The following is a 9931-nucleotide window of genomic DNA, read 5'->3' on the forward strand; positions in this document are numbered from 1 at the left end:
AAGCTTTGCTCGTCAGGGCTTCAGGGGAGGCAAGAGAGGCCACATACAAAGAATTCTCCTCCTGCTTGGCAGCAGTTTGGGGCAGCCCTGAGAGAGCCCAGGAGGGCAGGAGTGCCCTGCCAGGGCCACATTCAAAGAATTCTCCTCCTGATGATCCTGCCCTGAGAGAGCTCAGGAGGGCAGGAGTGCCTGGAGAGGGATCCTGGGCACCTCTGAGGCTGTAAATCTGCTGCCATCAGGGCATGACGAGATAGAAACTTCCCCTTCGGGCACTTTTCTGTAATTGTTGGTGAGGGCAGCAGCTCAGCAGAGCGTGATTAAATTCCCAAGCGAGCAAGCAGGGAGATAATTAACTTTGGGAACAACTTACCTGTGAGACAAAGTATTCATCACTCAAGGTCTTTAAAGAGCGAGTGATGCCCTGCTGAAAGATCCTGGAGGTGACCCCGCAGCCTGGCCAGTGGGAAATATCCCCCAGGGGATGGAAAATGCTGATTTACCCAAATCTGAACGATCTGGCAACAAAGGAGAGGCCAGCTGCAGAATGTGCTGTCAGCCTGGGGACAGCAGGGTCACCCCAGCACAGCCACCACCCTGCTCCCCATCCCTGGAGTGACATTCCAGCTCTGCCACCACCACCCCAGCTCCCCACGGGGCTCTCCCCACCCACACACATGCATGCCTGGTATTTTGATTTATTTTTTATGTCTGATTTTCCCCCGGTTCAGGTTGAAATAATGAGCGTTTCGGGGGCAGAGTGTGCTGGGTAGAGCTGGGATGTCTCTCCTGACACTTCTGGATTCTGGGAGTGTGGAGGCAGCCTGGCTGGGTGACATTTGTCTCTCCAAACATGCCAAGCACAGAAAACCAATAAGGTTTTACCCCAGGGATGAAGTGCCCAGGTCCTGGTGGAAGAGATCAGGCAGAGGGGCAGGAAGGGGGAAAAGCAGCCCAAAAACTTTCCCAAAAGGTGCAAAACACCTCAAAAACCTTTCCAAAAGGTGCAAAACTGCACCAAAAAATGAGCTCACATCCAAATGACTCCTCTGCTCACCCTGTGCAGGGAGGTGACCCCAGCCTGAGCCCCTGCCCTGCTCTCAGCTGCCCCTTGAGCTGCTTTTATTTGGGCTCCATGGCACAGCCCCGGCAGATTTACAGCCGGGGCTCCTTTGATGTGAGCCCCTGATAAGCATCAGGAATATTTTCGTTCCATGACAATGTCAGCCCCTGGCTCTGCCCGGGGGGGTTTATGGGCAGCGATGTTTCCTGCAGCTATTGAGGCTGCCACATTCCTCGGGCAGGCCAGCCAGTAAAAGAGAATCGTAAAACCCCCTCTGGAAGGGTTTATAAACAGAGGGAAGCTTCTCCTTTCAGGGAGAGGATCGGGGAGTATTTCCATTTCAATCAGGGGCATCTCTGGAAGCAGAGCACAGGCAGGCCTGCAGAATTTGTCAGGGGATTAGCTCAGGAACAGAGCAGGGCAGGGTTTTTCCCCTTCACACTCGCTGCCTGTTATTCCAAATTAGGCTCTTGGTGCTGGGCTTGGGGGAGGGTGATGGAAAGCAGAAGGAGCTGGGAGAGCGTGGCTGGGGACAGGGACAGGCTGGAGGAGCCCCAAAGCAGGACAGGTAGGGCAGCTGGGCACCCCTGGGGCACACAAGGACACAGTGGCTCAGCTCCGTTTTTAAAAATAGGTTAGAAACTGTTGGAAAATAATTGATAGCTCATGAAACATGTACTGTTAGTTTGGTAATTCTGTTGTAAAAGGGGTTAAAAGGGAAATCCAGTACTCAAGGTACCATAACACACCTCAGTAAAGCGCACCACGAGCCAGCCTGGACAGAACTGTAATGGCCAATCAAGGCCTAAAACCTTCATGTAAATGAAATATACAAAAAGAAACCAATTCAAAGGGTTGGAAAACCAATCCAAGGGTTGGTACTTCGCTGCTGGAAGGAAAACCCAGTGAAATAAAATAGGAAATAGAAACCCAGTTATAATTAATATAATATAATATAATATAATATAATATAATATAATATAATATAATATAATATAATATAATATAATATAATATATCAGACAATAAAATATATAATATAATAAAAATAATATATAATTTAATAATATAATAAATAATATACAGTATAATAAAGTATAATAAAATATATAATATATCATAAAATAGAAACCCAGTTCTAATAAATATAATATAGAATATAGGATATAGAATATAGAATATAGAATATATTATATAATATATTATATAGAATATATAAGATATAATATATAATATGTAATATATAATATTTATATTTATATTTTATAATGAAAATATAATAATATATACAATATAATAAAATAATATATAACAATATAACACATAATATAATAATAAATAGTATATAATATAATAAGAAATATAATAAAATATATAATATAATAAACTATAAACCCAGTTTCTATTTTAACACTCTGGCGCTGCAGCATCCTCAACAGGAACGCTCCTGCTCAGCCCATGGGTCCCCTTGCTTTAGGGCCTTTCTTTTTTTATAATAAATGCTGAAATCACTTTAGTACCAGGAATCTGCTCTCGTTTTTACCACTCTCCTTCCCTGCAGGCACCACCGGGACGGCAGGAGAACCCCCTTGGGCACTTGCAGCCGGACGGATGTGGGGTCCTGGGGTTCCCCCCACCACAGCTCTGCTCCCTGACAGCTGCTGCTGTGATTTATTGGAGGTTTCAGCTCCAATCTGTAAGGCAAAACCACAGAACACATTTCCTCCTCCTCCTCCTCCTCGTTGTTCCGCCCCCGCCACGGCTCACACCTGGTACAAACAACCATAAAAACACATCTGCAGTGCTTGGGCAGGAACACACCCGGGAAAGGGAACCCTCCCCGGGCCCTTTGCAGCCTCCAGAGCTGAGTTCCCATTTCCCTTGGGGTTTGGGGATGGATTTTGGGGCAGAAATAGGGATCCCTTGCTCAGACATCCCTGCTGGGGGCAGAAATAGGGATCCCCTCCTCACACATCCCTCCTGGGATTACCACACTTTGTTTTCCTCCAAGGGTGGTATTATCATCCCTCCTGCTAATCCCAGGCCTGAATTCAGGGCTTTAAAGACAAATTATTACTGCCCAAGATGTTTGAAGTGCCCCATGGTTGGGAGATTTATGCAGTGATGGTTTTCCTGAACTTTTCCCCAATTCCACAGGTCAGGACAGTGGGGATATTTCAGTCCCTGGAGGCAGCAAGGGCCCCTTGGCCAGGTGGTCATGGAGAAGGAAAGCAGCAGCTCCAGGAGTGCAGGTGACCCCCCCAGAAAGGGACTGGAAGCACTGGAGGCTCCATCCCTCCATCCCCCTGCTCTGGAGGCTTTTCCACAACCTCTCTCTCCTGTTGATCTTCACCTTTCCCGTCATTTTCCAGCCTCAATCTTTGTCCTGGCTAATTTATCCCCTTTTTTGTCCTTGTGCCAATGTTGTCCTTCCACTCAGCCAGCTCATCCCCTGCCTGTTGTTTACCCACCCCTGGCTGTTTGTGGGAGCCATCATTTCCCTGCTCATGGATAAACAGCCTGAGCTTGGATGGTTTGCAGCTCCTCCCTGGCACCACTGCCATGGGACAAATCCTCATTTCTGCAGCTCCAGCAGCAAAGGAGGTGAATTTTGGGGTGGGAAGGGCAGTGTGGCAGCTCCTGCCAGCACCAGGGTGAGCCTGGCACACAGACTGGCACGAGGAGGAGATGGGACACTCCGTGCCCAGAGCTTGGGAAGTTTCTTGGCTGGTAGTTTCTTGGTTTCTTGGCTCCCCAGCAGGACAAACAGGTTTGGTGGGTGGTGTGGAAAAGAAGGAGGAATAAAAGAATGCCAACCCAGCAGCTGTCAGTGTCCCCTGCTGGGTCCCCAGAGATGTCCCCATGACATTTCTTTCTCCCAGGGCTTTCCATGAGTCCCAGGGCAAGGAGGGGCAGAACTCCCAGCCCAGCCTCCTCCTGCCTTGGCCCATATTTCATCCCCATCGGCCATGCCTGCGGAGGGAAACCAAGAACTCCGAGCAATTTTAAATGAACTTTCAAAATGATGAACAAAGAGCCCTTGTCCGCGTTCTATGGGAAATAAATCACCCCAAAATGATAGTTGTGATTCCCAAAAGTACACAGAGAATTGATTTTCTGATGACATTTATCATGATAAACCGGTATGGCAGCACACAGGCACATCTTAAGCTGCAGCTGCTCGGCTCCCTCCCATTTATCACCTGTCCCATCTCGGCTGGCCACATTTGCACGGTTGCACAAGTGATTATTGCTGCTCAGGACAGCACTCCTGGGCCAGTCTCAGCTCAGCCCAGGGCTGAGTCAGGCCCAGCCTCAGTGGGAGCAGGGCAGGGAGGCCCTGCCAGAGCTGTGGAAACTGCCTGGCTGGACATGAAGCACCTGCAGATCCAAAAACAGGTTGGGTCTGGCTTGGTGTAAGCCTCCCTCCAGCTCTGGGCACTCCCAAGAATGAAAGCTCCCATCTGGAGCAACTGATTTGGGCATGGGGTGAAGGGCTGGGGGGTCCTGCTGAGGCAGGGATGTGCCAGGAGTGAAGATTCCAAACTGCTCCCATTGCAGCAGGCAGTTGTGGTTCCCAGAAGTGAATCCTGTGGTGACAGAATCATGGAGTTATTGTGTTTGGAAAAGCTCTCCAACATCAAATCCTGTCAAATCTGTGCTTGGTTTGAGTCTCCCTCCAGCTCTGGGCACTCCCAGGAGTGAAACCTTCCGCCTGAAATAGCTGATCTGGGTGTGGGTGAGGAGCTGGGGGGTTTTGCTGGGGCAGGGATGATGATTCCAAACTGCTCCCATTGCAGCAGGCAGTTGTGGTTCCCAAAAGTGAATCCTGAAGTGACAGAATCATGGAATCACTGTGTTTGGAAAAGCTCTCCAAGATCAAATCCTGTCAAATCCACAACCCTGCCACCTTCACCACTAATCCCTGTCCCCAGATGCCACATCCACACGTTTTTTGAACACTCCCAATGGTGGTGACACCACCACTGCCTTGGGCAGCCTCTTGCAGTGCTCACCACCCTTTCCATGAAGGGATTTTTCCTGACATCCAGCATACACCAGCTGGGCTGGTCCCAGCATGAAAGTGCCTTGGTTTGGCTTTGGCTCTGCCCAGAAAATCTGGGAATGTGCTGGTAGGGGCAGCATGGATGGGGAGCACAGCCAGTGCCCCCAAACATCCCAAAAAAGAGCTGGAGGTGCAGTTGGGCTTCACAATAAAACCCAAAGCTTCCCAGAAGCTAAGGACAGAAAGCAGAGCAGCTCAATTAGGATAACCCTGGATCCCCAGGCAGGGATTGGAGCTCTCAGGGCCGTGCATCTCCCTTTGTCAGAGCCTCCCCCCTCACCTTTTTTTGGCTTTGGCTTTGGCTCTGCCCAGGAAATCTGGGAATGTACTGGTAGGGGCAGCATGGATGGGGAGCACAGCCAGTGCCAGACCCCAGGCATCCCAAAAAAGAGCTGGAGGTGCATTTTGGCTTCATAATAAAACCTAAACCTTCTCAGAAGCTAAGGAGGAGGTTAGGATAACCCTGGAATAGGATAACCCTGGGTCCCCAGGCAGGGGTTGGAGCTCTCAGGGCCGTGCATCTCCCTTTGTCAGAGCCTCCCCCCTCACCTTTATTTGTCTTGCTGCTGTAGCAGCAGGAACGGATTGGCTTTGCAGTTAGTGATTGCACGTCATCACCTGCCCAATTTATAACCCCAGACCCCAAAGAACAGATGTAATAAAGGCAGGCCAGGAAACAGGGATGTTATAAAGCTCAGCAGCCGGCACAGAGCTCTGTGCAGGGAAGGAAATATTGCAGCCCTGCTTGGGAGCTGCTGAGCAGGGATGGGGGCTGTCTGTCTGTCTGTCTGTCCCATAGGGATGGGGGGTTCAGTCCTGGAGCTGCTGTCCTTGTTTTGAAAATTTTAAAAGTTTAATAGGAATGAAATGGTTATAAAAATAATAATACAGTTAGAGTAATAATAATTTGGAAAATTTGAATTAGGACAATATGAGACAACAAATACAAAGAGTTACAGATGGTCTGGGTACCTTTTCTGGGCAAAATAAGCCAGAAAAAGGACACAGTTGACAAAGGATTAACCCTTAAAAACAACAGCCTGTTGCATATTCATACACCTCATACATGATGCATAAATTCCATTCAAATACAGGATTCTGTCTGGTCATCATCAGCTTCTTCCTCTAAATCCTAACAGCGCCTTCAATGCAGGAAGAAGTTCGTTTCTTCTGATAAGAAAGCAATAAATTCTTTTTCTCTGAAAGATTCGTGTCCTGCGGCTGCTATCTTGCTGCAAGTCCTTTCTTCACAAAAAGTATCCTACATAGCATCATTTCTATTTTAACATTTTGTTATAACCTATAACTATATTTAACACACTACTTAAGAGAATTAATACAGAATATTATAATGAGAATTATTAATTAAAATTAACAAAATAAAAATATTAATTAAAAATAATAATTTCTAACACAACACATATAATATTCATTTTAATATTTGCGAAAATCATAAAATAGGTATTTTTCACAGAGGGGCTGCAGGACCCAGGTGGGGCTGGGCACAGCTCTGGGCACATGAGGGTTTCTTCCAGAGTTAAATCAGCATTTCCTTGGTCTTGGTGCTGTGTTGAGCCCTTGGCTCTTCTCACCAAGGCGAGGGGAGCTCTTCTCTCCATGACTTTGGAGGAGCCCTGAGCTGCTGTACCAGGAGATGCTCTGTACCCAGAGCAAAGATTTCTGCTCTGTTCTTGGCAGCCCTGGAGATGCCAGCCCTCCAAGGGGGGACAGGATAATCACAGGCAGAGATAACGGAGTTGATAACAGGCAGGGCTGGATGTCCCCTGTCCCCTGAAGCGACCACAGAGATCAACTCATTATCGGCAAGTTTTTGTTTAATAACCCAGGGTAATAAAATGCACCTCTGGAGGGCTTTGCCCAGATAAAAGAAGGTTTATGGTGATAAAGAGTTTTGAATTTAGCTGCCACAAAGGAGGTATTGAAGCCCTTTGTTCCGCCAGGCTCTGGGGGTGACCTTGGCCGTGGCTGGACAGACAGCTTGGCAGGACTCACGGATTTCCTGGGGGTCCCCAGGAGCTGGGGTGGGCCTTGTGTTGGTGGTGACAGCAGGATGCAGGTGAACATCTTCCAGGGAGATGCGATTCCCCAGCAAGGGGGGAAAATTGGTTTGGGGCTTTCTCCAGTTCTTCCCCAAAGCTCCAGAGCCAGAGCTTTGGGAAAGAACTGGAGAAAGCCCCAAAACTGGAGCCAGAGCCTTGGAGATGGCACAGGACAGAAGCAGAACCTCATCCAGGGATCAAAAACACAACCTGGCTACGGTTAAAAATAAGAAAAATAAAAAAGGAGCTAACAGCAACAACAAAAAGTCTGATCCCAGATTGCACATGCGGTTTGGAAAATGATGTTATGCAAATGAGTTCACTTCAAAAGCTAATCACTTTGAAAGGTCAAAACTCCCAGTCATAATCGGACTAAACAAAAAGCTAATTAGAGGCCTTTTGTGTGCCTAAATGAGGCCGGGGAGCTGCCCCTGCTCCCAGGGGTGCCCAGGAGGGCTCTGGGCAGGATTACTGGGAGGTGTTTGCTGGTGGAAGCCTCTCCCGAGTGAATGGGAATGATGATCCGGGAGCGGCGCCGTGGGGTGGAGACACAGCGGGCTCAGGGATGAACCGAGACAGGCCCGGGATGGAGCTCTGGGGGTGCGGCTGACACGGGAGTGACGGCGCTGCTTCCTCACCTTCATCTTCACCTTCATCCCAGCTCCATCCTCACCTTCATCTCACCTCCATCTCAGGTTCATCCCAGCTCCTTCCTCGCCTTCATCCTCACCTTCATCTTCACCTTCATCCCCAGCTCCATCCCAGATCCATCCTCCATCCCAGCTCCACCTTTGCTCTATCCCCAGCTCCATCTCAGCTCCATCCTTGTCTTCATCTTCACCTTCATCCCAGCTCCATCCCAGCTCCATCCTTGCCTTCATCCTTGCCCTCATCCTCAGCTCCATCCCAGCTCCATCTCAGCTCCATCCTCGCCTCATCCTTACCTTCATCCTCAACTCCATCCTACCTCCATCTCACCTGCATCCCAGCTCCATCCCAGCTCCTCCCCAGCTCCATCCTTGCCTTCATCCTCACCCTCATCCTCAGCTCCATCCTCACCTTCATCTCAGCTCCATCTCAGCTCCATCCCACCTCTATCTCACCTTCATCCTCACCTTCATCCCAGCTCCATTCCAGCTCCATCCCATCTCTATCTCTGCTCCTCCTCCTTTCCCCACCCCTCGGTTCCGCTCGGTTCCAGGGCAGGGCTGAGCCCCAGGACCCCTCCCAGGTTTGTCCCCGGGCTCTGCCGGTACCGGGGCGGCCCCGGGGCTGCCCCAGGGCCCCGCGTTCCTCCCGATGCTCTTTAACCCTTTAACGCCTCCCCGGGAGCAGCCCCCGGGCTGTCAGCGGCACCGTCACTCCAGCTGGAGCCCTGTTGCCAAGATATGGATTTGGTTTTAATAACAGTTAGTGCAAACATTGTAAATTTACTGCTGCTAGAGAGAGTTTTTGAAAATGTCCAACTCTGGCCATAATTTTTCACTCGCTCCAGCTGTTTGTGCTCTGCTCATACCTGACGTGCTGCTTTGAAATAGCAATCACTGTATTTATAAGAAGGGAAGGACTCATAAATATGTCAGGAGTGGAATATACAACGCCATATTTCACCATTTTCTATTTTAAAATTGTGAGTTATGGCTACAGAAATGTGGTCCCATTAAAGGTGATATGATGTATTTTGTGTCTTGTTCAGGAGCCCATCCATCACCCAGACAATAAAGAAAACCGCACTTACTTTTTTTCCCTGTCGTCTGTAATTTATGATGCCCAAAAAGCTGTAACCTTTTGGCAGGCTTTGCAGAAACTGCTGCACTGTTAGCAACTAAATAACCTTTTATAAGGTTTTAAATGTGTTGCTACAGTCTCAATGCACTTGCTGTATTGATCCAGAAGATCCTGCAAAAAAGGGGAAAGGAACATGATCTATAACAGGATCGATAACGGTGTATGGATTGTTGAAAGATGCTCCTAATGATTTTTGCCAGCCATCATCGTTCAGCGTGCTGCTCCCCATCTTTGGGGCTTCAGTCTGTGCTCAGATTAATTAACCTGGCTGTGCCAGGGCTGGGGAGGATGTGCTGTGTTCATTCCCAGGGAGACAGGGGGGTGATATTGGGGATCCCTGGCAAGGAACCACCCCAAACCCACCCCAAGCAGCAGCTTGGGAAGGAGCAGGGTGTGCAGGAGAAACCCTCTTGCAGCAACTTCAGGGAAGGATAATTCTGGTTTTTCTCATGGCAAAACTCTGTCCTTTCATGTGAAGCACTGAGCATCCATCCACCTTTGAGCACAGATCCTCAGGAATGTCCCCAAAGCTGGTGACACCCTGTGTGCTGGCTGCTGATGCTCCAGCTGGTGGTGTGTGCAGGATTCAATCATTAATCCTCATCCCAGCCTTAAAAGTGCTGAGTGGAAAGCAATTCCATGGAGAAGTCGCTCTGTTCAGAGGGGATTTAATGGAAAATCAAAGGCAGGAGGGGCATGGCCAGGCTCTGGAGAGCCCAGCAGAGCCTCCCTCCTGCCCGGCCACCTCGCTCTGTCATTGCTGTTTCCCCCCCCAAAGCAGCCACCAAATCATTATTAACGTTATAAATAAAATGAGAGGGCGAGTTATTAAATGTAAAATATGTGGAGTCCTCCTCGAACTCGCGGCGCAGTTCATAAATATGATGGCTTAATTTCATCTGTAATCCGAGCGGCTGATGAAGCATTACACAGCTCCCTGTTAATTGAAGTTGTTAA

The sequence above is a fragment of the Zonotrichia albicollis genome, chromosome 26 (assembly GCF_047830755.1).
Source record: "Zonotrichia albicollis isolate bZonAlb1 chromosome 26, bZonAlb1.hap1, whole genome shotgun sequence".
In the NCBI taxonomy this organism is placed as follows: domain Eukaryota; kingdom Metazoa; phylum Chordata; class Aves; order Passeriformes; family Passerellidae; genus Zonotrichia; species Zonotrichia albicollis.